The 25,248-nt window shown below is 40.5% G+C and overlaps 39 non-coding genes and 1 pseudogene across 39 annotated transcripts; all 40 read left to right on the top strand.

Moving 5' to 3' along the window:
- Positions 1–13,551: 13,551 nt before the first annotated feature.
- LOC139404210 (5S ribosomal RNA) lies at positions 13,552–13,667 on the top strand (annotated as a pseudogene).
- Positions 13,668–13,844: 177 nt separating this feature from the next.
- Positions 13,845–13,963, top strand: LOC139404209 (5S ribosomal RNA). The gene has a single exon (XR_011633840.1). It is a non-coding gene; the product is annotated as a 5S ribosomal RNA (ribosomal RNA).
- A 177-nt stretch (positions 13,964–14,140) lies between these two features.
- LOC139404208 (5S ribosomal RNA) lies at positions 14,141–14,259 on the top strand. Its single transcript, XR_011633839.1, has one exon. It is a non-coding gene; the product is annotated as a 5S ribosomal RNA (ribosomal RNA).
- Positions 14,260–14,436: 177 nt separating this feature from the next.
- Positions 14,437–14,555, top strand: LOC139404207 (5S ribosomal RNA). Its single transcript, XR_011633838.1, has one exon. It is a non-coding gene; the product is annotated as a 5S ribosomal RNA (ribosomal RNA).
- A 177-nt stretch (positions 14,556–14,732) lies between these two features.
- Positions 14,733–14,851, top strand: LOC139404206 (5S ribosomal RNA). The gene has a single exon (XR_011633837.1). It is a non-coding gene; the product is annotated as a 5S ribosomal RNA (ribosomal RNA).
- A 177-nt stretch (positions 14,852–15,028) lies between these two features.
- LOC139404204 (5S ribosomal RNA) lies at positions 15,029–15,147 on the top strand. The gene has a single exon (XR_011633835.1). It is a non-coding gene; the product is annotated as a 5S ribosomal RNA (ribosomal RNA).
- A 177-nt stretch (positions 15,148–15,324) lies between these two features.
- On the top strand, positions 15,325–15,443 carry LOC139404203 (5S ribosomal RNA). Its single transcript, XR_011633834.1, has one exon. It is a non-coding gene; the product is annotated as a 5S ribosomal RNA (ribosomal RNA).
- Positions 15,444–15,620: 177 nt separating this feature from the next.
- On the top strand, positions 15,621–15,739 carry LOC139404202 (5S ribosomal RNA). Its single transcript, XR_011633833.1, has one exon. It is a non-coding gene; the product is annotated as a 5S ribosomal RNA (ribosomal RNA).
- Positions 15,740–15,916: 177 nt separating this feature from the next.
- LOC139404201 (5S ribosomal RNA) lies at positions 15,917–16,035 on the top strand. Its single transcript, XR_011633832.1, has one exon. It is a non-coding gene; the product is annotated as a 5S ribosomal RNA (ribosomal RNA).
- A 177-nt stretch (positions 16,036–16,212) lies between these two features.
- Positions 16,213–16,331, top strand: LOC139404199 (5S ribosomal RNA). The gene has a single exon (XR_011633831.1). It is a non-coding gene; the product is annotated as a 5S ribosomal RNA (ribosomal RNA).
- Positions 16,332–16,508: 177 nt separating this feature from the next.
- Positions 16,509–16,627, top strand: LOC139404198 (5S ribosomal RNA). The gene has a single exon (XR_011633830.1). It is a non-coding gene; the product is annotated as a 5S ribosomal RNA (ribosomal RNA).
- A 177-nt stretch (positions 16,628–16,804) lies between these two features.
- Positions 16,805–16,923, top strand: LOC139404197 (5S ribosomal RNA). The gene has a single exon (XR_011633829.1). It is a non-coding gene; the product is annotated as a 5S ribosomal RNA (ribosomal RNA).
- Positions 16,924–17,100: 177 nt separating this feature from the next.
- LOC139404196 (5S ribosomal RNA) lies at positions 17,101–17,219 on the top strand. The gene has a single exon (XR_011633828.1). It is a non-coding gene; the product is annotated as a 5S ribosomal RNA (ribosomal RNA).
- A 177-nt stretch (positions 17,220–17,396) lies between these two features.
- LOC139404195 (5S ribosomal RNA) lies at positions 17,397–17,515 on the top strand. The gene has a single exon (XR_011633827.1). It is a non-coding gene; the product is annotated as a 5S ribosomal RNA (ribosomal RNA).
- Positions 17,516–17,692: 177 nt separating this feature from the next.
- On the top strand, positions 17,693–17,811 carry LOC139404194 (5S ribosomal RNA). The gene has a single exon (XR_011633826.1). It is a non-coding gene; the product is annotated as a 5S ribosomal RNA (ribosomal RNA).
- Positions 17,812–17,988: 177 nt separating this feature from the next.
- On the top strand, positions 17,989–18,107 carry LOC139404192 (5S ribosomal RNA). The gene has a single exon (XR_011633824.1). It is a non-coding gene; the product is annotated as a 5S ribosomal RNA (ribosomal RNA).
- A 177-nt stretch (positions 18,108–18,284) lies between these two features.
- LOC139404191 (5S ribosomal RNA) lies at positions 18,285–18,403 on the top strand. Its single transcript, XR_011633823.1, has one exon. It is a non-coding gene; the product is annotated as a 5S ribosomal RNA (ribosomal RNA).
- Positions 18,404–18,580: 177 nt separating this feature from the next.
- On the top strand, positions 18,581–18,699 carry LOC139404190 (5S ribosomal RNA). The gene has a single exon (XR_011633822.1). It is a non-coding gene; the product is annotated as a 5S ribosomal RNA (ribosomal RNA).
- Positions 18,700–18,876: 177 nt separating this feature from the next.
- Positions 18,877–18,995, top strand: LOC139404189 (5S ribosomal RNA). Its single transcript, XR_011633821.1, has one exon. It is a non-coding gene; the product is annotated as a 5S ribosomal RNA (ribosomal RNA).
- Positions 18,996–19,172: 177 nt separating this feature from the next.
- LOC139404188 (5S ribosomal RNA) lies at positions 19,173–19,291 on the top strand. Its single transcript, XR_011633820.1, has one exon. It is a non-coding gene; the product is annotated as a 5S ribosomal RNA (ribosomal RNA).
- Positions 19,292–19,468: 177 nt separating this feature from the next.
- LOC139404187 (5S ribosomal RNA) lies at positions 19,469–19,587 on the top strand. Its single transcript, XR_011633819.1, has one exon. It is a non-coding gene; the product is annotated as a 5S ribosomal RNA (ribosomal RNA).
- A 177-nt stretch (positions 19,588–19,764) lies between these two features.
- On the top strand, positions 19,765–19,883 carry LOC139404186 (5S ribosomal RNA). Its single transcript, XR_011633818.1, has one exon. It is a non-coding gene; the product is annotated as a 5S ribosomal RNA (ribosomal RNA).
- A 177-nt stretch (positions 19,884–20,060) lies between these two features.
- On the top strand, positions 20,061–20,179 carry LOC139404185 (5S ribosomal RNA). Its single transcript, XR_011633817.1, has one exon. It is a non-coding gene; the product is annotated as a 5S ribosomal RNA (ribosomal RNA).
- A 177-nt stretch (positions 20,180–20,356) lies between these two features.
- Positions 20,357–20,475, top strand: LOC139404184 (5S ribosomal RNA). Its single transcript, XR_011633816.1, has one exon. It is a non-coding gene; the product is annotated as a 5S ribosomal RNA (ribosomal RNA).
- Positions 20,476–20,652: 177 nt separating this feature from the next.
- Positions 20,653–20,771, top strand: LOC139404183 (5S ribosomal RNA). The gene has a single exon (XR_011633815.1). It is a non-coding gene; the product is annotated as a 5S ribosomal RNA (ribosomal RNA).
- A 177-nt stretch (positions 20,772–20,948) lies between these two features.
- Positions 20,949–21,067, top strand: LOC139404181 (5S ribosomal RNA). Its single transcript, XR_011633813.1, has one exon. It is a non-coding gene; the product is annotated as a 5S ribosomal RNA (ribosomal RNA).
- A 177-nt stretch (positions 21,068–21,244) lies between these two features.
- On the top strand, positions 21,245–21,363 carry LOC139404180 (5S ribosomal RNA). The gene has a single exon (XR_011633812.1). It is a non-coding gene; the product is annotated as a 5S ribosomal RNA (ribosomal RNA).
- A 177-nt stretch (positions 21,364–21,540) lies between these two features.
- LOC139404179 (5S ribosomal RNA) lies at positions 21,541–21,659 on the top strand. Its single transcript, XR_011633811.1, has one exon. It is a non-coding gene; the product is annotated as a 5S ribosomal RNA (ribosomal RNA).
- Positions 21,660–21,836: 177 nt separating this feature from the next.
- On the top strand, positions 21,837–21,955 carry LOC139404178 (5S ribosomal RNA). Its single transcript, XR_011633810.1, has one exon. It is a non-coding gene; the product is annotated as a 5S ribosomal RNA (ribosomal RNA).
- A 177-nt stretch (positions 21,956–22,132) lies between these two features.
- On the top strand, positions 22,133–22,251 carry LOC139404177 (5S ribosomal RNA). Its single transcript, XR_011633809.1, has one exon. It is a non-coding gene; the product is annotated as a 5S ribosomal RNA (ribosomal RNA).
- A 177-nt stretch (positions 22,252–22,428) lies between these two features.
- Positions 22,429–22,547, top strand: LOC139404176 (5S ribosomal RNA). The gene has a single exon (XR_011633808.1). It is a non-coding gene; the product is annotated as a 5S ribosomal RNA (ribosomal RNA).
- A 177-nt stretch (positions 22,548–22,724) lies between these two features.
- On the top strand, positions 22,725–22,843 carry LOC139404175 (5S ribosomal RNA). Its single transcript, XR_011633807.1, has one exon. It is a non-coding gene; the product is annotated as a 5S ribosomal RNA (ribosomal RNA).
- Positions 22,844–23,020: 177 nt separating this feature from the next.
- LOC139404174 (5S ribosomal RNA) lies at positions 23,021–23,139 on the top strand. Its single transcript, XR_011633806.1, has one exon. It is a non-coding gene; the product is annotated as a 5S ribosomal RNA (ribosomal RNA).
- A 177-nt stretch (positions 23,140–23,316) lies between these two features.
- Positions 23,317–23,435, top strand: LOC139404173 (5S ribosomal RNA). The gene has a single exon (XR_011633805.1). It is a non-coding gene; the product is annotated as a 5S ribosomal RNA (ribosomal RNA).
- Positions 23,436–23,612: 177 nt separating this feature from the next.
- Positions 23,613–23,731, top strand: LOC139404172 (5S ribosomal RNA). Its single transcript, XR_011633804.1, has one exon. It is a non-coding gene; the product is annotated as a 5S ribosomal RNA (ribosomal RNA).
- A 177-nt stretch (positions 23,732–23,908) lies between these two features.
- LOC139404211 (5S ribosomal RNA) lies at positions 23,909–24,027 on the top strand. Its single transcript, XR_011633841.1, has one exon. It is a non-coding gene; the product is annotated as a 5S ribosomal RNA (ribosomal RNA).
- A 177-nt stretch (positions 24,028–24,204) lies between these two features.
- On the top strand, positions 24,205–24,323 carry LOC139404205 (5S ribosomal RNA). Its single transcript, XR_011633836.1, has one exon. It is a non-coding gene; the product is annotated as a 5S ribosomal RNA (ribosomal RNA).
- A 177-nt stretch (positions 24,324–24,500) lies between these two features.
- Positions 24,501–24,619, top strand: LOC139404193 (5S ribosomal RNA). Its single transcript, XR_011633825.1, has one exon. It is a non-coding gene; the product is annotated as a 5S ribosomal RNA (ribosomal RNA).
- A 177-nt stretch (positions 24,620–24,796) lies between these two features.
- Positions 24,797–24,915, top strand: LOC139404182 (5S ribosomal RNA). Its single transcript, XR_011633814.1, has one exon. It is a non-coding gene; the product is annotated as a 5S ribosomal RNA (ribosomal RNA).
- Positions 24,916–25,092: 177 nt separating this feature from the next.
- Positions 25,093–25,211, top strand: LOC139404171 (5S ribosomal RNA). The gene has a single exon (XR_011633803.1). It is a non-coding gene; the product is annotated as a 5S ribosomal RNA (ribosomal RNA).
- The last annotated feature ends 37 nt before the right edge of the window (positions 25,212–25,248 follow it).

The following is a 25,248-nucleotide window of genomic DNA, read 5'->3' as shown; positions in this document are numbered from 1 at the left end:
ATTACACTTTTCCATTAACAAAGTTCTAAATTCCACTCTGGATTACATTTTTTTGCTGTACTGTTTCATTCATGAAACGATGAATCGATGAATTTTTGCAAGTTGCATTGCAATACGGAAATAATATTACACTTTTCCAATAACAAAGTTCTAAATCATGTTGTGATTCACTCACTCTGGATGAATTTTTGCAAGTTGCATTGCAATACGGAAATAATATTACACTTTTCCAATAACAAAGTTCTAAATCATGTTGTGATTCACTCACTCTGGATGAAATTGTGCAAGTTGCATTGCAATACGGAAATAATATTACACTTTTCCATTAACAAAGTTCTAAATTCCACTCTGGATTACATTTTTTTGCTGTACTGTTTCATTCATGAAACGATGAATCGATGAATTTTTGCAAGTTGCATTGCAATACGGAAATAATATTACACTTTTCCATTAACCAAGTTCTAAATCATGTTGTGGTTCACTCACTCTGGATTACATTTTTTTGCGGTACTGTTTCATTCATGAAACGATGAATCGATGAATTTTTGCAATACGGAAATAATATTACACTTTTCCATTAACAAAGTTCTAAATCATGTTGTGATTCACTCACTTTGGATGAATTTTTGCAAGTTGCATTGCAATACGAAAATAATATTACACTTTTCCATTAACAAAGTTCTAAATCATGTTGTGATTCACTCACTCTGGATTACATTTTTTTGCGGTACTGTTTTCATTCATGAAACGATGAATCGATGAATTTTTGCAATACGGAAATAATATTACACTTTTCCATTAACAAAGTTCTAAATCATGTTGTGATTCACTCACTTTGGATGAATTTTTGCAAGTTGCATTGCAATACGAAAATAATATTACACTTTTCCAATAACAAATTTCTAAATCATGTTGTGATTCACTCACTCTGGATGAATTTTTGCAAGTTGCATTGCAATACGGAAAATAATATTACTTTTCCATTAACAAAGTTCTAAATCATTTTGTGATTCACTCACTCTGGATTACATTTTTTTGCGGTACTGTTTCATTCATGAAACGATGAATCGATGAATTTTTGCAATACGGAAATAATATTACACTTTTCCATTAACAAAGTTCTAAATCATGTGATTCACTCACTCTGGATGAATTTTTGCAAGTTGCATTGCATGTTATGATTCCATTCTGGATTACATTTCTTTTGCTGTTACTGTTTCATTCATGAAACGATGAATCGATGAATTTTTGCAAGTTGCATTGCAATACGAAAATAAAATTACTCTTTTCCAATAACAAAGTTCTAAATCATGTTGTGATTCACTCACTCTGGATGAATTTTTGCAAGTTGCATTGCAATACGGAAAATAATATTACTTTTCCATTAACAAAGTTCTAAATCATGTTATGATTCCACTCTGGATTACATTTTTTTGCTGTACTGTTTCATTCATGAAACGATGAATCGATGAATTTTTGCAATACGGAAATAATATTACACTTTTCCATTAACAAAGTTCTTAAATCTCAATCTAAATCATGTTATGATTCCACTCTGGATTACATTCGTTTCATTCATGAAACGATGAATCGATGAATTTTTGCAAGTTGCATTGCAATACGGAAATAATATTACACTTTTCCATTAACAAAGCTCTAAATCATGTTGTGATTCACTCACTCTGGATGAATTTTTGCAAGTTGCATTGCAATACGAAAATAATATTACACTTTTCCAATAACAAAGTTCTAAATCATGTTGTGATTCACTCACTCTGGATGAATTTTTGCAAGTTGCATTGCAATACGGAAAATAATATTACTTTTCCATTAACAAAGTTCTAAATCATGTTATGATTCCACTCTGGATTACATTTTTTTGCTGTACTGTTTCATTCATGAAACGATGAATCGATGAATTTTTGCAATACGGAAATAATATTACACTTTTCCATTAACAAAGTTCTAAATCTCAATCTAAATCATGTTATGATTCCACTCTGGATTTACATTCGTTTCATTCATGAAACGATGAATCGATGAATTTTTGCAAGTTGCATTGCAATACGGAAATAATATTACACTTTTCCATTAACAAAGCTCTAAATCATGTTGTGATTCACTCACTCTGGATGAATTTTTGCAAGTTGCATTGCAATACGGAAATAATATTACACTTTTCCATTAACAAAGTTCTAAATTCCACTCTGGATTACATTTTTTTGCTGTACTGTTTCATTCATGAAACGATGAATCGATGAATTTTTGCAAGTTGCATTGCAATACGGAAATAATATTACACTTTTCCATTAACCAAGTTCTAAATCATGTTGTGGTTCACTCACTCTGGATTACATTTTTTTGCGGTACTGTTTCATTCATGAAACGATGAATCGATGAATTTTTGCAATACGGAAATAATATTACACTTTTCCATTAACAAAGTTCTAAATCATGTTGTGATTCACTCACTCTGGATGAATTTTTGCAAGTTGCATTGCAATACGAAAATAATATTACACTTTTCCATTAACCAAGTTCTAAATCATGTTGTGGTTCACTCACTCTGGATTACATTTTTTTGCTGTACTGTTTCATTCATGAAACGATGAATCGATGAATTTTTGCAATACGGAAATAATATTACACTTTTCCATTAACAAAGTTCTAAGTCTCAATCTAAATCATGTTATGATTCCACTCTGGATTACATTCGTTTCATTCATGAAACGATGAATCGATGAATTTTTGCAAGTTGCATTGCAATACGGAAATAATATTACACTTTTCCATTAACAAAGTTCTAAATCATGTTGTGATTCACTCACTCTGGATGAATTTTTGCAAGTTGCATTGCAATACGGAAATAATATTACACTTTTCCATTAACAAAGTTCTAAATCATGTTGTGATTCACTCACTTTGGATGAATTTTTGCAAGTTGCATTGCAATACGAAAATAATATTACACTTTTCCATTAACAGTTCTAAATCATGTGATTCACTCACTCTGGATGAATTTTTGCAAGTTGCATTGCATGTTATGATTCCATTCTGGATTACATTTTTTTTGCTGTTACTGTTTCATTCATGAAACGATGAATCGATGAATATTTGCAAGTTGCATTGCAATACGAAAATAATATTACACTTTTCCAATAACAAAGTTCTAAATCATGTTGTGATTCACTCACTCTGGATGAATTTTTGCAAGTTGCATTGCAATACGGAAAATAATATAACTTTTCCATTAACAAAGTTCTAAATCATGTTATGATTCCACTCTGGATTACATTTTTTTGCTGTACTGTTTCATTCATGAAACGATGAATCGATGAATTTTTGCAATACGGAAATAATATTACACTTTTCCATTAACAAAGTTCTAAATCTCAATCTAAATCATGTTATGATTCCACTCTGGATTTACATTCTTTTCATTCATGAAACGATGAAACGATGAATTTTTGCAAGTTGCATTGCAATACGGAAATAATATTACACTTTTCCATTAACAAAGCTCTAAATCATGTTGTGATTCACTCACTCTGGATGAATTTTTGCAAGTTGCGCAATACGGAAATAATATTACACTTTTCCATTAACAAAGTTCTAAATTCCACTCTGGATTACATTTTTTTGCTGTACTGTTTCATTCATGAAACGATGAATCGATGAATTTTTGCAAGTTGCATTGCAATACGGAAATAATATTACACTTTTCCATTAACCAAGTTCTAAATCATGTTGTGGTTCACTCACTCTGGATTACATTTTTTTGCGGTACTGTTTCATTCATGAAACGATGAATCGATGAATTTTTGCAATACGGAAATAATATTACACTTTTCCATTAACAAAGTTCTAAATCATGTTGTGATTCACTCACTCTGGATGAATTTTTGCAAGTTGCATTGCAATACGAAAATAATATTACACTTTTCCATTAACCAAGTTCTAAATCATGTTGTGGTTCACTCACTCTGGATTACATTTTTTTGCTGTACTGTTTCATTCATGAAACGATGAATCGATGAATTTTTGCAATACGGAAATAATATTACACTTTTCCATTAACAAAGTTCTAAGTCTCAATCTAAATCATGTTATGATTCCACTCTGGATTACATTCGTTTCATTCATGAAACGATGAATCGATGAATTTTTGCAAGTTGCATTGCAATACGGAAATAATATTACACTTTTCCATTAACAAAGTTCTAAATCATGTTGTGATTCACTCACTCTGGATGAATTTTTGCAAGTTGCATTGCAATACGGAAATAATATTACACTTTTCCATTAACAAAGTTCTAAATCATGTTGTGATTCACTCACTCTGGATGAATTTTTGCAAGTTGCATTGCAATACGGAAATAATATTACACTTTTCCATTAACAAAGTTCTAAATCATGTTGTGATTCACTCACTTTGGATGAATTTTTGCAAGTTGCATTGCAATACGAAAATAATATTACACTTTTCCATTAACAGTTCTAAATCATGTGATTCACTCACTCTGGATGAATTTTTGCAAGTTGCATTGCATGTTATGATTCCATTCTGGATTACATTTTTTTTGCTGTTACTGTTTCATTCATGAAACGATGAATCGATGAATATTTGCAAGTTGCATTGCAATACGAAAATAATATTACACTTTTCCAATAACAAAGTTCTAAATCATGTTGTGATTCACTCACTCTGGATGAATTTTTGCAAGTTGCATTGCAATACGGAAAATAATATTACTTTTCCATTAACAAAGTTCTAAATCATGTTATGATTCCACTCTGGATTACATTTTTTTGCTGTACTGTTTCATTCATGAAACGATGAATCGATGAATTTTTGCAATACGGAAATAATATTACACTTTTCCATTAACAAAGTTCTAAATCTCAATCTAAATCATGTTATGATTCCACTCTGGATTACATTCGTTTCATGAATGAAACGATGAATCGATTAATTTTTGCAAGTTGCATTGCAATACGGAAATAATATTACACTTTTCCAATAACAAAGTTCTAAATCATGTTGTGATTCACTCACTCTGGATGAATTTTTGCAAGTTGCATTGCAATACGGAAATAATATTACACTTTTCCAATAACAAAGTTCTAAATCATGTTGTGATTCACTCACTCTGGATGAAATTTTGCAAGTTGCATTGCAATACGGAAATAATATTACACTTTTCCATTAACAAAGTTCTAAATTCCACTCTGGATTACATTTTTTTGCTGTACTGTTTCATTCATGAAACGATGAATCGATTAATTTTTGCAAGTTGCATTGCAATACGGAAATAATATTACACTTTTCCATTAACCAAGTTCTAAATCATGTTGTGGTTCACTCACTCTGGATTACATTTTTTTGCGGTACTGTTTCATTCATGAAACGATGAATCGATGAATTTTTGCAATAAGGAAATAATATTACACTTTTCCATTAACAAAGTTCTAAATCATGTTGTGATTCACTCACTTTGGATGAATTTTTGCAAGTTGCATTGCAATACGAAAATAATATTACACTTTTCCATTAACAAAGTTCTAAATCATGTTGTGATTCACTCACTTTGGATGAATTTTTGCAAGTTGCATTGCAATACGAAAATAATATTACACTTTTCCATTAACAGTTCTAAATCATGTGATTCACTCACTCTGGATGAATTTTTGCAAGTTGCATTGCATGTTATGATTCCATTCTGGATTACATTTTTTTTGCTGTTACTGTTTCATTCATGAAACGATGAATCGATGAATATTTGCAAGTTGCATTGCAATACGAAAATAATATTACACTTTTCAAATAACAAAGTTCTAAATCATGTTGTGATTCACTCACTCTGGATGAATTTTTGCAAGTTGCATTGCAATACGGAAAATAATATTACTTTTCCATTAACAAAGTTCTAAATCATGTTATGATTCCACTCTGGATTACATTTTTTTGCTGTACTGTTTCATTCATGAAACGATGAATCGATGAATTTTTGCAATACGGAAATAATATTACACTTTTCCATTAACAAAGTTCTAAATCTCAATCTAAATCATGTTATGATTCCACTCTGGATTACATTCGTTTCATGAATGAAACGATGAATCGATGAATTTTTGCAAGTTGCATTGCAATACGGAAATAATATTACACTTTTCCAATAACAAAGTTCTAAATCATGTTGTGATTCACTCACTCTGGATGAATTTTTGCAAGTTGCATTGCAATACGGAAATAATATTACACTTTTCCAATAACAAAGTTCTAAATCATGTTGTGATTCACTCACTCTGGATGAAATTTTGCAAGTTGCATTGCAATACGGAAATAATATTACACTTTTCCATTAACAAAGTTCTAAATTCCACTCTGGATTACATTTTTTTGCTGTACTGTTTCATTCATGAAACGATGAATCGATTAATTTTTGCAAGTTGCATTGCAATACGGAAATAATATTACACTTTTCCATTAACCAAGTTCTAAATCATGTTGTGGTTCACTCACTCTGGATTACATTTTTTTGCGGTACTGTTTCATTCATGAAACGATGAATCGATGAATTTTTGCAATACGGAAATAATATTACACTTTTCCATTAACAAAGTTCTAAATCATGTTGTGATTCACTCACTTTGGATGAATTTTTGCAAGTTGCATTGCAATACGAAAATAATATTACACTTTTCCATTAACAAAGTTCTAAATCATGTTGTGATTCACTCACTCTGGATTACATTTTTTTGCGGTACTGTTTTCATTCATGAAACGATGAATCGATGAATTTTTGCAATACGGAAATAATATTACACTTTTCCATTAACAAAGTTCTAAATCATGTTGTGATTCACTCACTTTGGATGAATTTTTGCAAGTTGCATTGCAATACGAAAATAACATTACACTTTTCCAATAACAAATTTCTAAATCATGTTGTGATTCACTCACTCTGGATGAATTTTTGCAAGTTGCATTGCAATACGGAAAATAATATTACTTTTCCATTAACAAAGTTCTAAATCATTTTGTGATTCACTCACTCTGGATTACATTTTTTTGCGGTACTGTTTCATTCATGAAACGATGAATCGATGAATTTTTGCAATACGGAAATAATATTACACTTTTCCATTAACAAAGTTCTAAATCATGTGATTCACTCACTCTGGATGAATTTTTGCAAGTTGCATTGCATGTTATGATTCCATTCTGGATTACATTTCTTTTGCTGTTACTGTTTCATTCATGAAACGATGAATCGATGAATTTTTGCAAGTTGCATTGCAATACGAAAATAAAATTACTCTTTTCCAATAACAAAGTTCTAAATCATGTTGTGATTCACTCACTCTGGATGAATTTTTGCAAGTTGCATTGCAATACGGAAAATAATATTACTTTTCCATTAACAAAGTTCTAAATCATGTTATGATTCCACTCTGGATTACATTTTTTTGCTGTACTGTTTCATTCATGAAACGATGAATCGATGAATTTTTGCAATACGGAAATAATATTACACTTTTCCATTAACAAAGTTCTTAAATCTCAATCTAAATCATGTTATGATTCCACTCTGGATTACATTCGTTTCATTCATGAAACGATGAATCGATGAATTTTTGCAAGTTGCATTGCAATACGGAAATAATATTACACTTTTCCATTAACAAAGCTCTAAATCATGTTGTGATTCACTCACTCTGGATGAATTTTTGCAAGTTGCATTGCAATACGAAAATAATATTACACTTTTCCAATAACAAAGTTCTAAATCATGTTGTGATTCACTCACTCTGGATGAATTTTTGCAAGTTGCATTGCAATACGGAAAATAATATTACTTTTCCATTAACAAAGTTCTAAATCATGCAAGGACAATGGACTATATGAGCTTACTTACGTATCCAGATGTTCTCATTAAAAGATGCAGCACTGTGAATCCAGCGGAAAGGGTTCCGTTCGATTTCGAAGGAGAAGCACACGATTGTGTAGCCGAGGCTCTAACATTTACCAAATTGCGCCCTGACTTAGAATCTATTCCGTTAATAGATCATGAGGGAGATAATCTGGAAAGTTACTTTGTAGATGGTTCTTGTTTTAAGGATTATACAGGTAATCATGCAGGGTTTGCGGTTGTCAAACACAAAGGGAAAACCTTTACTGAAGAAATACTTGAACATTGTCCTCAACCGTGCTCAGCACAGTTAGCTGAATTACAGGCTTTGACAGCAGCATGTGTACTAGGAAGGGGTAAAACAGTTAACATCTATACTGATTCCGCATACGCGCACGGTGTATGCCATTTGTTTGGTGCAGTATGGAAACAGAGAGGGTTTAAAAAGAGTGATGGAACTCCCATCCAACATCACGCACAAATTGTTAAGTTAATGACAGCATTAATGTATCCTCGGAAACTAGCAATAATCAAATGTCAAGCGCATAAAAAAGGCAATGACTTTGTCATTAGGGGCAATAATGCAGCAGATGAAGCGGCCAAAAAAGCATCTAAGTGTGTTGTCCCTATTCTCATTGCGCCATTGATGGACATGGTTGCTATTGCACCAATCACATCTCCTGCTGAGCTAATTCAAATTCAGGCTCAGGCTGGAATTACTGAACAGACCACCTGGCTACAGAGGGGGGCTTCTGTAGACAGACATGGGATATGGAGAACACATGATGGTGCCATATTAGCCACCACCGCTCTCTTGACGCTACTTATCAATGATGCACATGATGTTGATCATTGTGCAAGGGGGGAGGTGATAAGAAAAATCAAAAAACAAGGTTTTTGGTCGCCATATCTACAGGCAACAGTAGATGAGATTTTGTCAAAATGTGAAATATGCGCAAAAAACAACATACGTAAAGGTATAACTACGCCGATAGGTCACATACCGGTTCCAGAAGGTCCGTTTAGACACATTGTGATGGACTATGTAGACATGATAAAACCTGTACGGGGTAAAAGGTATATGTTAGTCATCATAGACAGGTTCAGTAGATGGGTAGAAGCAATACCGTCGGCGGATCAGGGGTCAGGAACAGTGGTTAAATTCTTATCAACAGAAGTCATTCCCAGGTTTGGGATTCCATCCGAAATTAGCTCAGACAATGGATCGGCGTTTATACAAAAAGTTGTAAAAACAATAATACAGCAGCTAAGAATGAAACAAAGATTGGGGTGTGTCTATCATCCACAATCGCAGGGGATGGTTGAAAGGGTTAATGGGACCCTGAAAAACAAGATAACAAAGATCTGTAGATCTACAGGACTCAATTGGGTAGATGCGTTGCCGCTTGCACTAATGAGTTGTCGCATGGAAACTAACAGAAACACGCATCTCTCACCGCATGAAATGCTTACGGGTCGACCCATGCCAATACCAATGTTAGGAGGACTATACAAAGGTCCCTCTTTAGACATATTGCAGAGTGAGTTGAAATCGTATGTGATGTATCTAACCAAAATACACAAAGCCATATACTTACAGGAGAAAAAGACGGTGCCAGAGGCAGGTCCGGAAGGACCTCCCCCAGTGGTTCCAGGAGATCTGGTCTACGTTCGAGTGTTCCGGAGGAAGTGGGATCAACCGAGGAGAGAAGGACCGTACGAGGTGGCAGCAGCCACAAACACGGCCGTCCAAGTGAAAGGAAGCAAGACGTGGTACCATCTAAACCACTGCACCCGAGTCCCGACGGAGAGAAGGATACAACCCTACAGAGATGAGGACGCAGAGGATGCTGATTCACCAGGCAGGAGCCCGGAGGGAGCAGGAGCAGCGGAAACGATCGAAGCACCAGAGAGTAATCAAGAAAAGGGCAGACCAGATACAAGCCAAGATACGAAAAGTGTGCCAACTAACGCACTCAGAAGAAGTATCAGGGGAAAAGAGACTGAAAAGAAAAGAGACAGACAACCAAAGCCTCTTCCAGCAGGGCCTGAAAGCCCGGAAATGGGGGGGGGTGACATGCCTGTTACTCCTGATGACATACCTGTTGGGGCAGACCTTGTTGACGGGAGCCCTCTACAGTGGGACCCCGAGGTATCACCTGAAGAATGGGAACATCTCTTCCCTGAAATGGACGCCTTCCCAGATGGAAGCCCAGCTCGGACTGAGGAGGGAACAACGGGCGGAGAAAGTGGAGGAGAAACCTCACCAGGAACAACAGGTGAAGAAAGTGGAGGAGAAACCTCACCAGGAACAACAGGTGAAGAAAGCGGAGGAGAAGCCTCACCAAGAGCAGAAGGGGAGATCTTGCAAGGAAAAACGGTCCTGCAGGATGAAAGAAATGGGGATTTCCCCACGATTGACTTTTCAGCTCTTACCTGGTCTCCATAATGAACAATTGAAATTAGGAGCACAACAGAACAATGACCACGACAGAGCAAGAGCAATCGAGGACAAGACGAAGACAATGCACTCACACATGACCAAGATGAATGATAAAAACAGGAAGAAAAGAGAGGAACCGGTCGAACAAGGAGAAAAGACAGGACGTTTTGACAGGTTTAAATTCTCTGTTCCGCCCCAACTTCTAACTGAACCAGGGGAACAGAGAACAGTTTCGGTATGGAGGAAGAAACCACTACCAGAGGAGCCACTCTGTGGATGGACACATCATATGATAAAGGGAGAAGTTATATGGGACCCTAAAGGTTGTGACCTGATATTAACCAAATATGAGGAAGGCTGGGAGTTTATCATGAACAAGATAACACCAGCAGAAGGTGAAGAATTTGAAATTGAAATAGCAAGAACAGGACTGACCGAAGGAAACAGTTACAAACATGTCAAATTGGGTCCCACGCCAGCACCTGAGCAAGAACAGCTTGTAACAACCAAAGCGACGACGACAACGATAGCAGCGGCTGTAACAACCACGGTGGCGGCTGCTGTGACGACCACAGCAACTACCACCAAGATGACATCAACTGCCCTTGCCAAGCGGACCACGGTGACCATAAAGACACCTGTAACACCAGAACCAAAAGGATTCTTTAATGAGATTTGGAACTTTTTGACAAACTCTAATGACCTACCCCAAGACAAGAACAATGCAAAGATGACGGACATAGGTATATCAGACTCAGAACCATTCAAGGACACTATGCAGGAGGAAGAAGTGAAGAACGAATGGTACAAATGGGCTAAGTATACGGCAAACAAACACAGAATGGACAATTGTATTTTGTGTAGTAAATCACCTTTGTCGGATCTCATGATAGTCCCTGAACCAGCATCATTTAAAAACTGTGCAAATTGGAAGAATGATCATTGTACCAAGACAAAGTATTCTATTCCCTTGTGTGACATAGAATGTAGGATTGCTCAGGGGAGCACTAGAGGCAGAATCATGTTGAACGAGACTAGGTTGGGAAACAATGACTGTGCTGCATATGACATTAAAACTGAATTAAATGGACTCAATTTAGACATAAGTAATGTGGTTAAAGGAAAATATGAATGTTTTTACAGCTATAACACCGAAGGAATAAATGTCGGAAACACCACTGTAGAATGTGATACTATTTGGATACTAGAGACGGCAGGGGTTCGTAGAAGCACAGATGAAGGGTTGATTGTAAATAGAAAAGGAGTGTGTGGTACAATAACCCAGGTTGCGCCGTCCCTCACTATACTGAAGAATCAGGATAGAGGTATTGCAGATAGTTTCTGGATGTGTGGGAAAAACAAACTATTGAATGTACTACCAGATGGATGGATTGGTCTCTGTGCCTTAGTTAGAGCAATTCAACAGGTTACCATTATCAAATCACCTCATGACGATTATGTTAAATCTAGAGTTAAAAGGGCGTATGAGAAGGACCCTGAGGTATACCTGGATGCAATTGGACAGCCTAGGGGAGTACCTCGGGAGTTCAAGGCAAGAGATGAAGTTAAATCTGGATATGAATCAATATTTTTGTGGGTTACACCGAATAAGAACTTAGAGTGGATTAATTATATTTATTATAACCAGCAGAGATTCATTAACTATACTGACTCAGCTCTAACGGCGTTGGGGGAACAGGTACAGGCTACCAGCAAAATGACTTGGCAAAATAGACAGGCTCTCAATTGGCTTTTGGCGGAGAAGGGTGGAGTCTGTGTTATGTTTGGGGATGATTGTTGTACCTTTATTCCTAACAACACAGCGCCTAACGGATCCTTTGCACTTGCTATGACTAGACTTAAAGGGTTACGAACAGAGGTAAAGGCTAATGCTGGGTTTGATTCTCATGTTTGGGACTGGCTGGATCTAGCATTAGGTAAATGGGGAGCTATGTTTGCTAGGATGGCCATTATGCTGGGCGGAGGATTAGTGGCTCTAGGTATCGTATTTTGTTGTGTTTTACCTTTGGTGAAATCGCTTGTGATCCGAATAACGGTTAAACAGATGTCGATAGGTAGAGCTAACCTTCCTGTGGTAGTTGATCCTGTACCTGGAAGCCCAGGCCATTATACAGATAGATATGGACAAGCATGTAATGCAGCTGGTGGGCCTCTTGACTGCTCTTTTGGTAATCCTAACTGTCTGTCATTACGGAGATCCTCTGTTTTGTGCAAAATGTCAAAGAGGAGATTGTGATATTTGTAGTGAAGAGGATTGTACTCTTATGTAAGGATTTCATATACCTATTGACTTATGGCCGTGTATGTTCGTTTGTTTGGTTGTGATTTTTAATTTTTAAAAATAGGTATATCGATGAATATATCTGATTTCCTTAAATTCAAGTTAGTTTTGCCTTCTACAAATAAGTTATTTCAAAACATGCTAGGTAACAGAGGGTATCCGGTTACAAGTGTCTACGGACCATGTCCTTAATCTTCTAACAAAGGTTGGTATCATTGATAACACATTGTTAGAGAGGTGTCTGCGAGGGAGGATCATGATTGAAAACTTAATGTTAGAATGTTGTTGTGTCATTTTTCTTTTGAAACTGCATGTAGGCCTATTATTTTCTTATATTCAAGTATTATTTTATTATATTCAAGTACTATTGTTGTCTATTCCAGTAGTACTTTTATGGCTTCTTATATTCTTCTTATGTTTAGTCTTATTGTTTTATTTTTTGTATTTTTACACATAACTGAGACAACCTCAGGCAAGGCTATGTACCTACATGCTCATGCTTCACCATAATGTTACATGTATTTTTTCTTATTATTTCTTACCTAGTTAGATCTTTTACTCTTCTGCATAAATAAGAGATGTTTGGTTTAGTTGGGTTTTTGTTAATGTTTATTATTGGATCTTTTACTCTTAGTTTCATTTTCATGATTTGGAGATGTTTGGTCCAGGTTGTTTGAATGATTTCTTGTATTTTTATTTTTGTGTGGGGCTAATTAGCCCCAGAGGAGGGATTTGTGGGAGTAAAAAGAACACATGGGCACGTAGGGAGAATTGGATACACTAAAGCAAAAGGAGACACATAGCCTATTGACCTATTTGTGGGAATAAATAGAACACATAGGCACTTAGGGAGAATTGGATACACTAAGTAAGAGGAGACACATAGCCTATTGACCTATTGTGGCGGCCTGAGTACGCCTGATCTCGTCCGATCTCGGAAGCTAAGCAGGGTCGGGCCTGGTTAGTACTTGGATGGGAGACCGCCTGGGAATACCAGGTGCTGTAAGCTTTTTGTCACTGCCTTGTGGAATTTCAACTCTTTGTCCGTTTTTTCCCACAAGGCTGAAATATGTGCCCTCGCTTTGAAATAAGTAAGCAAGGTTAGTTTGTATTTCATCCAACAATCTGTACCACAAATTATGGCTACAGTATATGCAATTTCATCCACTTTTTGAGATTGCCTTTCGCTTACGGCCACACCGGCCTGAGTACGCCTGATCTCGTCCGATCTCGGAAGCTAAGCAGGGTCGGGCCTGGTTAGTACTTGGATGGGAGACCGCCTGGGAATACCAGGTGCTGTAAGCTTTTTGTCACTGCCTTGTGGAATTTCAACTCTTTGTCCGTTTTTTCCCACAAGGCTGAAATATGTGCCCTCGCTTTGAAATAAGTAAGCAAGGTTAGTTTGTATTTCATCCAACAATCTGTACCACAAATTATGGCTACAGTATATGCAATTTCATCCACTTTTTGAGATTGCCTTTCGCTTACGGCCACACCGGCCTGAGTACGCCTGATCTCGTCCGATCTCGGAAGCTAAGCAGGGTCGGGCCTGGTTAGTACTTGGATGGGAGACCGCCTGGGAATACCAGGTGCTGTAAGCTTTTTGTCACTGCCTTGTGGAATTTCAACTCTTTGTCCGTTTTTTCCCACAAGGCTGAAATATGTGCCCTCGCTTTGAAATAAGTAAGCAAGGTTAGTTTGTATTTCATCCAACAATCTGTACCACAAATTATGGCTACAGTATATGCAATTTCATCCACTTTTTGAGATTGCCTTTCGCTTACGGCCACACCGGCCTGAGTACGCCTGATCTCGTCCGATCTCGGAAGCTAAGCAGGGTCGGGCCTGGTTAGTACTTGGATGGGAGACCGCCTGGGAATACCAGGTGCTGTAAGCTTTTTGTCACTGCCTTGTGGAATTTCAACTCTTTGTCCGTTTTTTCCCACAAGGCTGAAATATGTGCCCTCGCTTTGAAATAAGTAAGCAAGGTTAGTTTGTATTTCATCCAACAATCTGTACCACAAATTATGGCTACAGTATATGCAATTTCATCCACTTTTTGAGATTGCCTTTCGCTTACGGCCACACCGGCCTGAGTACGCCTGATCTCGTCCGATCTCGGAAGCTAAGCAGGGTCGGGCCTGGTTAGTACTTGGATGGGAGACCGCCTGGGAATACCAGGTGCTGTAAGCTTTTTGTCACTGCCTTGTGGAATTTCAACTCTTTGTCCGTTTTTTCCCACAAGGCTGAAATATGTGCCCTCGCTTTGAAATAAGTAAGCAAGGTTAGTTTGTATTTCATCCAACAATCTGTACCACAAATTATGGCTACAGTATATGCAATTTCATCCACTTTTTGAGATTGCCTTTCGCTTACGGCCACACCGGCCTGAGTACGCCTGATCTCGTCCGATCTCGGAAGCTAAGCAGGGTCGGGCCTGGTTAGTACTTGGATGGGAGACCGCCTGGGAATACCAGGTGCTGTAAGCTTTTTGTCACTGCCTTGTGGAATTTCAACTCTTTGTCCGTTTTTTCCCACAAGGCTGAAATATGTGCCCTCGCTTTGAAATAAGTAAGCAAGGTTAGTTTGTATTTCATCCAACAATCTGTACCACAAATTATGGCTACAGTATATGCAATTTCATCCACTTTTTGAGATTGCCTTTCGCTTACGGCCACACCGGCCTGAGTACGCCTGATCTCGTCCGATCTCGGAAGCTAAGCAGGGTCGGGCCTGGTTAGTACTTGGATGGGAGACCGCCTGGGAATACCAGGTGCTGTAAGCTTTTTGTCACTGCCTTGTGGAATTTCAACTCTTTGTCCGTTTTTTCCCACAAGGCTGAAATATGTGCCCTCGCTTTGAAATAAGTAAGCAAGGTTAGTTTGTATTTCATCCAACAATCTGTACCACAAATTATGGCTACAGTATATGCAATTTCATCCACTTTTTGAGATTGCCTTTCGCTTACGGCCACACCGGCCTGAGTACGCCTGATCTCGTCCGATCTCGGAAGCTAAGCAGGGTCGGGCCTGGTTAGTACTTGGATGGGAGACCGCCTGGGAATACCAGGTGCTGTAAGCTTTTTGTCACTGCCTTGTGGAATTTCAACTCTTTGTCCGTTTTTTCCCACAAGGCTGAAATATGTGCCCTCGCTTTGAAATAAGTAAGCAAGGTTAGTTTGTATTTCATCCAACAATCTGTACCACAAATTATGGCTACAGTATATGCAATTTCATCCACTTTTTGAGATTGCCTTTCGCTTACGGCCACACCGGCCTGAGTACGCCTGATCTCGTCCGATCTCGGAAGCTAAGCAGGGTCGGGCCTGGTTAGTACTTGGATGGGAGACCGCCTGGGAATACCAGGTGCTGTAAGCTTTTTGTCACTGCCTTGTGGAATTTCAACTCTTTGTCCGTTTTTTCCCACAAGGCTGAAATATGTGCCCTCGCTTTGAAATAAGTAAGCAAGGTTAGTTTGTATTTCATCCAACAATCTGTACCACAAATTATGGCTACAGTATATGCAATTTCATCCACTTTTTGAGATTGCCTTTCGCTTACGGCCACACCGGCCTGAGTACGCCTGATCTCGTCCGATCTCGGAAGCTAAGCAGGGTCGGGCCTGGTTAGTACTTGGATGGGAGACCGCCTGGGAATACCAGGTGCTGTAAGCTTTTTGTCACTGCCTTGTGGAATTTCAACTCTTTGTCCGTTTTTTCCCACAAGGCTGAAATATGTGCCCTCGCTTTGAAATAAGTAAGCAAGGTTAGTTTGTATTTCATCCAACAATCTGTACCACAAATTATGGCTACAGTATATGCAATTTCATCCACTTTTTGAGATTGCCTTTCGCTTACGGCCACACCGGCCTGAGTACGCCTGATCTCGTCCGATCTCGGAAGCTAAGCAGGGTCGGGCCTGGTTAGTACTTGGATGGGAGACCGCCTGGGAATACCAGGTGCTGTAAGCTTTTTGTCACTGCCTTGTGGAATTTCAACTCTTTGTCCGTTTTTTCCCACAAGGCTGAAATATGTGCCCTCGCTTTGAAATAAGTAAGCAAGGTTAGTTTGTATTTCATCCAACAATCTGTACCACAAATTATGGCTACAGTATATGCAATTTCATCCACTTTTTGAGATTGCCTTTCGCTTACGGCCACACCGGCCTGAGTACGCCTGATCTCGTCCGATCTCGGAAGCTAAGCAGGGTCGGGCCTGGTTAGTACTTGGATGGGAGACCGCCTGGGAATACCAGGTGCTGTAAGCTTTTTGTCACTGCCTTGTGGAATTTCAACTCTTTGTCCGTTTTTTCCCACAAGGCTGAAATATGTGCCCTCGCTTTGAAATAAGTAAGCAAGGTTAGTTTGTATTTCATCCAACAATCTGTACCACAAATTATGGCTACAGTATATGCAATTTCATCCACTTTTTGAGATTGCCTTTCGCTTACGGCCACACCGGCCTGAGTACGCCTGATCTCGTCCGATCTCGGAAGCTAAGCAGGGTCGGGCCTGGTTAGTACTTGGATGGGAGACCGCCTGGGAATACCAGGTGCTGTAAGCTTTTTGTCACTGCCTTGTGGAATTTCAACTCTTTGTCCGTTTTTTCCCACAAGGCTGAAATATGTGCCCTCGCTTTGAAATAAGTAAGCAAGGTTAGTTTGTATTTCATCCAACAATCTGTACCACAAATTATGGCTACAGTATATGCAATTTCATCCACTTTTTGAGATTGCCTTTCGCTTACGGCCACACCGGCCTGAGTACGCCTGATCTCGTCCGATCTCGGAAGCTAAGCAGGGTCGGGCCTGGTTAGTACTTGGATGGGAGACCGCCTGGGAATACCAGGTGCTGTAAGCTTTTTGTCACTGCCTTGTGGAATTTCAACTCTTTGTCCGTTTTTTCCCACAAGGCTGAAATATGTGCCCTCGCTTTGAAATAAGTAAGCAAGGTTAGTTTGTATTTCATCCAACAATCTGTACCACAAATTATGGCTACAGTATATGCAATTTCATCCACTTTTTGAGATTGCCTTTCGCTTACGGCCACACCGGCCTGAGTACGCCTGATCTCGTCCGATCTCGGAAGCTAAGCAGGGTCGGGCCTGGTTAGTACTTGGATGGGAGACCGCCTGGGAATACCAGGTGCTGTAAGCTTTTTGTCACTGCCTTGTGGAATTTCAACTCTTTGTCCGTTTTTTCCCACAAGGCTGAAATATGTGCCCTCGCTTTGAAATAAGTAAGCAAGGTTAGTTTGTATTTCATCCAACAATCTGTACCACAAATTATGGCTACAGTATATGCAATTTCATCCACTTTTTGAGATTGCCTTTCGCTTACGGCCACACCGGCCTGAGTACGCCTGATCTCGTCCGATCTCGGAAGCTAAGCAGGGTCGGGCCTGGTTAGTACTTGGATGGGAGACCGCCTGGGAATACCAGGTGCTGTAAGCTTTTTGTCACTGCCTTGTGGAATTTCAACTCTTTGTCCGTTTTTTCCCACAAGGCTGAAATATGTGCCCTCGCTTTGAAATAAGTAAGCAAGGTTAGTTTGTATTTCATCCAACAATCTGTACCACAAATTATGGCTACAGTATATGCAATTTCATCCACTTTTTGAGATTGCCTTTCGCTTACGGCCACACCGGCCTGAGTACGCCTGATCTCGTCCGATCTCGGAAGCTAAGCAGGGTCGGGCCTGGTTAGTACTTGGATGGGAGACCGCCTGGGAATACCAGGTGCTGTAAGCTTTTTGTCACTGCCTTGTGGAATTTCAACTCTTTGTCCGTTTTTTCCCACAAGGCTGAAATATGTGCCCTCGCTTTGAAATAAGTAAGCAAGGTTAGTTTGTATTTCATCCAACAATCTGTACCACAAATTATGGCTACAGTATATGCAATTTCATCCACTTTTTGAGATTGCCTTTCGCTTACGGCCACACCGGCCTGAGTACGCCTGATCTCGTCCGATCTCGGAAGCTAAGCAGGGTCGGGCCTGGTTAGTACTTGGATGGGAGACCGCCTGGGAATACCAGGTGCTGTAAGCTTTTTGTCACTGCCTTGTGGAATTTCAACTCTTTGTCCGTTTTTTCCCACAAGGCTGAAATATGTGCCCTCGCTTTGAAATAAGTAAGCAAGGTTAGTTTGTATTTCATCCAACAATCTGTACCACAAATTATGGCTACAGTATATGCAATTTCATCCACTTTTTGAGATTGCCTTTCGCTTACGGCCACACCGGCCTGAGTACGCCTGATCTCGTCCGATCTCGGAAGCTAAGCAGGGTCGGGCCTGGTTAGTACTTGGATGGGAGACCGCCTGGGAATACCAGGTGCTGTAAGCTTTTTGTCACTGCCTTGTGGAATTTCAACTCTTTGTCCGTTTTTTCCCACAAGGCTGAAATATGTGCCCTCGCTTTGAAATAAGTAAGCAAGGTTAGTTTGTATTTCATCCAACAATCTGTACCACAAATTATGGCTACAGTATATGCAATTTCATCCACTTTTTGAGATTGCCTTTCGCTTACGGCCACACCGGCCTGAGTACGCCTGATCTCGTCCGATCTCGGAAGCTAAGCAGGGTCGGGCCTGGTTAGTACTTGGATGGGAGACCGCCTGGGAATACCAGGTGCTGTAAGCTTTTTGTCACTGCCTTGTGGAATTTCAACTCTTTGTCCGTTTTTTCCCACAAGGCTGAAATATGTGCCCTCGCTTTGAAATAAGTAAGCAAGGTTAGTTTGTATTTCATCCAACAATCTGTACCACAAATTATGGCTACAGTATATGCAATTTCATCCACTTTTTGAGATTGCCTTTCGCTTACGGCCACACCGGCCTGAGTACGCCTGATCTCGTCCGATCTCGGAAGCTAAGCAGGGTCGGGCCTGGTTAGTACTTGGATGGGAGACCGCCTGGGAATACCAGGTGCTGTAAGCTTTTTGTCACTGCCTTGTGGAATTTCAACTCTTTGTCCGTTTTTTCCCACAAGGCTGAAATATGTGCCCTCGCTTTGAAATAAGTAAGCAAGGTTAGTTTGTATTTCATCCAACAATCTGTACCACAAATTATGGCTACAGTATATGCAATTTCATCCACTTTTTGAGATTGCCTTTCGCTTACGGCCACACCGGCCTGAGTACGCCTGATCTCGTCCGATCTCGGAAGCTAAGCAGGGTCGGGCCTGGTTAGTACTTGGATGGGAGACCGCCTGGGAATACCAGGTGCTGTAAGCTTTTTGTCACTGCCTTGTGGAATTTCAACTCTTTGTCCGTTTTTTCCCACAAGGCTGAAATATGTGCCCTCGCTTTGAAATAAGTAAGCAAGGTTAGTTTGTATTTCATCCAACAATCTGTACCACAAATTATGGCTACAGTATATGCAATTTCATCCACTTTTTGAGATTGCCTTTCGCTTACGGCCACACCGGCCTGAGTACGCCTGATCTCGTCCGATCTCGGAAGCTAAGCAGGGTCGGGCCTGGTTAGTACTTGGATGGGAGACCGCCTGGGAATACCAGGTGCTGTAAGCTTTTTGTCACTGCCTTGTGGAATTTCAACTCTTTGTCCGTTTTTTCCCACAAGGCTGAAATATGTGCCCTCGCTTTGAAATAAGTAAGCAAGGTTAGTTTGTATTTCATCCAACAATCTGTACCACAAATTATGGCTACAGTATATGCAATTTCATCCACTTTTTGAGATTGCCTTTTGCTTACGGCCACACCGGCCTGAGTACGCCTGATCTCGTCCGATCTCGGAAGCTAAGCAGGGTCGGGCCTGGTTAGTACTTGGATGGGAGACCGCCTGGGAATACCAGGTGCTGTAAGCTTTTTGTCACTGCCTTGTGGAATTTCAACTCTTTGTCCGTTTTTTCCCACAAGGCTGAAATATGTGCCCTCGCTTTGAAATAAGTAAGCAAGGTTAGTTTGTATTTCATCCAACAATCTGTACCACAAATTATGGCTACAGTATATGCAATTTCATCCACTTTTTGAGATTGCCTTTCGCTTACGGCCACACCGGCCTGAGTACGCCTGATCTCGTCCGATCTCGGAAGCTAAGCAGGGTCGGGCCTGGTTAGTACTTGGATGGGAGACCGCCTGGGAATACCAGGTGCTGTAAGCTTTTTGTCACTGCCTTGTGGAATTTCAACTCTTTGTCCGTTTTTTCCCACAAGGCTGAAATATGTGCCCTCGCTTTGAAATAAGTAAGCAAGGTTAGTTTGTATTTCATCCAACAATCTGTACCACAAATTATGGCTACAGTATATGCAATTTCATCCACTTTTTGAGATTGCCTTTCGCTTACGGCCACACCGGCCTGAGTACGCCTGATCTCGTCCGATCTCGGAAGCTAAGCAGGGTCGGGCCTGGTTAGTACTTGGATGGGAGACCGCCTGGGAATACCAGGTGCTGTAAGCTTTTTGTCACTGCCTTGTGGAATTTCAACTCTTTGTCCGTTTTTTCCCACAAGGCTGAAATATGTGCCCTCGCTTTGAAATAAGTAAGCAAGGTTAGTTTGTATTTCATCCAACAATCTGTACCACAAATTATGGCTACAGTATATGCAATTTCATCCACTTTTTGAGATTGCCTTTCGCTTACGGCCACACCGGCCTGAGTACGCCTGATCTCGTCCGATCTCGGAAGCTAAGCAGGGTCGGGCCTGGTTAGTACTTGGATGGGAGACCGCCTGGGAATACCAGGTGCTGTAAGCTTTTTGTCACTGCCTTGTGGAATTTCAACTCTTTGTCCGTTTTTTCCCACAAGGCTGAAATATGTGCCCTCGCTTTGAAATAAGTAAGCAAGGTTAGTTTGTATTTCATCCAACAATCTGTACCACAAATTATGGCTACAGTATATGCAATTTCATCCACTTTTTGAGATTGCCTTTCGCTTACGGCCACACCGGCCTGAGTACGCCTGATCTCGTCCGATCTCGGAAGCTAAGCAGGGTCGGGCCTGGTTAGTACTTGGATGGGAGACCGCCTGGGAATACCAGGTGCTGTAAGCTTTTTGTCACTGCCTTGTGGAATTTCAACTCTTTGTCCGTTTTTTCCCACAAGGCTGAAATATGTGCCCTCGCTTTGAAATAAGTAAGCAAGGTTAGTTTGTATTTCATCCAACAATCTGTACCACAAATTATGGCTACAGTATATGCAATTTCATCCACTTTTTGAGATTGCCTTTCGCTTACGGCCACACCGGCCTGAGTACGCCTGATCTCGTCCGATCTCGGAAGCTAAGCAGGGTCGGGCCTGGTTAGTACTTGGATGGGAGACCGCCTGGGAATACCAGGTGCTGTAAGCTTTTTGTCACTGCCTTGTGGAATTTCAACTCTTTGTCCGTTTTTTCCCACAAGGCTGAAATATGTGCCCTCGCTTTGAAATAAGTAAGCAAGGTTAGTTTGTATTTCATCCAACAATCTGTACCACAAATTATGGCTACAGTATATGCAATTTCATCCACTTTTTGAGATTGCCTTTCGCTTACGGCCACACCGGCCTGAGTACGCCTGATCTCGTCCGATCTCGGAAGCTAAGCAGGGTCGGGCCTGGTTAGTACTTGGATGGGAGACCGCCTGGGAATACCAGGTGCTGTAAGCTTTTTGTCACTGCCTTGTGGAATTTCAACTCTTTGTCCGTTTTTTCCCACAAGGCTGAAATATGTGCCCTCGCTTTGAAATAAGTAAGCAAGGTTAGTTTGTATTTCATCCAACAATCTGTACCACAAATTATGGCTACAGTATATGCAATTTCATCCACTTTTTGAGATTGCCTTTCGCTTACGGCCACACCGGCCTGAGTACGCCTGATCTCGTCCGATCTCGGAAGCTAAGCAGGGTCGGGCCTGGTTAGTACTTGGATGGGAGACCGCCTGGGAATACCAGGTGCTGTAAGCTTTTTGTCACTGCCTTGTGGAATTTCAACTCTTTGTCCGTTTTTTCCCACAAGGCTGAAATATGTGCCCTCGCTTTGAAATAAGTAAGCAAGGTTAGTTTGTATTTCATCCAACAATCTGTACCACAAATTATGGCTACAGTATATGCAATTTCATCCACTTTTTGAGATTGCCTTTCGCTTACGGCCACACCGGCCTGAGTACGCCTGATCTCGTCCGATCTCGGAAGCTAAGCAGGGTCGGGCCTGGTTAGTACTTGGATGGGAGACCGCCTGGGAATACCAGGTGCTGTAAGCTTTTTGTCACTGCCTTGTGGAATTTCAACTCTTTGTCCGTTTTTTCCCACAAGGCTGAAATATGTGCCCTCGCTTTGAAATAAGTAAGCAAGGTTAGTTTGTATTTCATCCAACAATCTGTACCACAAATTATGGCTACAGTATATGCAATTTCATCCACTTTTTGAGATTGCCTTTCGCTTACGGCCACACCGGCCTGAGTACGCCTGATCTCGTCCGATCTCGGAAGCTAAGCAGGGTCGGGCCTGGTTAGTACTTGGATGGGAGACCGCCTGGGAATACCAGGTGCTGTAAGCTTTTTGTCACTGCCTTGTGGAATTTCAACTCTTTGTCCGTTTTTTCCCACAAGGCTGAAATATGTGCCCTCGCTTTGAAATAAGTAAGCAAGGTTAGTTTGTATTTCATCCAACAATCTGTACCACAAATTATGGCTACAGTATATGCAATTTCATCCACTTTTTGAGATTGCCTTTCGCTTACGGCCACACCGGCCTGAGTACGCCTGATCTCGTCCGATCTCGGAAGCTAAGCAGGGTCGGGCCTGGTTAGTACTTGGATGGGAGACCGCCTGGGAATACCAGGTGCTGTAAGCTTTTTGTCACTGCCTTGTGGAATTTCAACTCTTTGTCCGTTTTTTCCCACAAGGCTGAAATATGTGCCCTCGCTTTGAAATAAGTAAGCAAGGTTAGTTTGTATTTCATCCAACAATCTGTACCACAAATTATGGCTACAGTATATGCAATTTCATCCACTTTTTGAGATTGCCTTTCGCTTACGGCCACACCGGCCTGAGTACGCCTGATCTCGTCCGATCTCGGAAGCTAAGCAGGGTCGGGCCTGGTTAGTACTTGGATGGGAGACCGCCTGGGAATACCAGGTGCTGTAAGCTTTTTGTCACTGCCTTGTGGAATTTCAACTCTTTGTCCGTTTTTTCCCACAAGGCTGAAATATGTGCCCTCGCTTTGAAATAAGTAAGCAAGGTTAGTTTGTATTTCATCCAACAATCTGTACCACAAATTATGGCTACAGTATATGCAATTTCATCCACTTTTTGAGATTGCCTTTCGCTTACGGCCACACCGGCCTGAGTACGCCTGATCTCGTCCGATCTCGGAAGCTAAGCAGGGTCGGGCCTGGTTAGTACTTGGATGGGAGACCGCCTGGGAATACCAGGTGCTGTAAGCTTTTTGTCACTGCCTTGTGGAATTTCAACTCTTTGTCCGTTTTTTCCCACAAGGCTGAAATATGTGCCCTCGCTTTGAAATAAGTAAGCAAGGTTAGTTTGTATTTCATCCAACAATCTGTACCACAAATTATGGCTACAGTATATGCAATTTCATCCACTTTTTGAGATTGCCTTTCGCTTACGGCCACACCGGCCTGAGTACGCCTGATCTCGTCCGATCTCGGAAGCTAAGCAGGGTCGGGCCTGGTTAGTACTTGGATGGGAGACCGCCTGGGAATACCAGGTGCTGTAAGCTTTTTGTCACTGCCTTGTGGAATTTCAACTCTTTGTCCGTTTTTTCCCACAAGGCTGAAATATGTGCCCTCGCTTTGAAATAAGTAAGCAAGGTTAGTTTGTATTTCATCCAACAATCTGTACCACAAATTATGGCTACAGTATATGCAATTTCATCCACTTTTTGAGATTGCCTTTCGCTTACGGCCACACCGGCCTGAGTACGCCTGATCTCGTCCGATCTCGGAAGCTAAGCAGGGTCGGGCCTGGTTAGTACTTGGATGGGAGACCGCCTGGGAATACCAGGTGCTGTAAGCTTTTTGTCACTGCCTTGTGGAATTTCAACTCTTTGTCCGTTTTTTCCCACAAGGCTGAAATATGTGCCCTCGCTTTGAAATAAGTAAGCAAGGTTAGTTTGTATTTCATCCAACAATCTGTACCACAAATTATGGCTACAGTATATGCAATTTCATCCACTTTTTGAGATTGCCTTTCGCTTACGGCCACACCGGCCTGAGTACGCCTGATCTCGTCCGATCTCGGAAGCTAAGCAGGGTCGGGCCTGGTTAGTACTTGGATGGGAGACCGCCTGGGAATACCAGGTGCTGTAAGCTTTTTGTCACTGCCTTGTGGAATTTCAACTCTTTGTCCGTTTTTTCCCACAAGGCTGAAATATGTGCCCTCGCTTTGAAATAAGTAAGCAAGGTTAGTTTGTATTTCATCCAACAATCTGTACCACAAATTATGGCTACAGTATATGCAATTTCATCCACTTTTTGAGATTGCCTTTCGCTTACGGCCACACCGGCCTGAGTACGCCTGATCTCGTCCGATCTCGGAAGCTAAGCAGGGTCGGGCCTGGTTAGTACTTGGATGGGAGACCGCCTGGGAATACCAGGTGCTGTAAGCTTTTTGTCACTGCCTTGTGGAATTTCAACTCTTTGTCC

This window comes from Oncorhynchus clarkii, unplaced genomic scaffold (assembly GCF_045791955.1).
Source record: "Oncorhynchus clarkii lewisi isolate Uvic-CL-2024 unplaced genomic scaffold, UVic_Ocla_1.0 unplaced_contig_1097_pilon_pilon, whole genome shotgun sequence".
Lineage (NCBI taxonomy): Eukaryota > Metazoa > Chordata > Actinopteri > Salmoniformes > Salmonidae > Oncorhynchus > Oncorhynchus clarkii.
The sequence above is the reverse complement of the archived record's forward strand: the minus strand, read 5'-3'. Positions and strand labels throughout refer to the sequence as shown.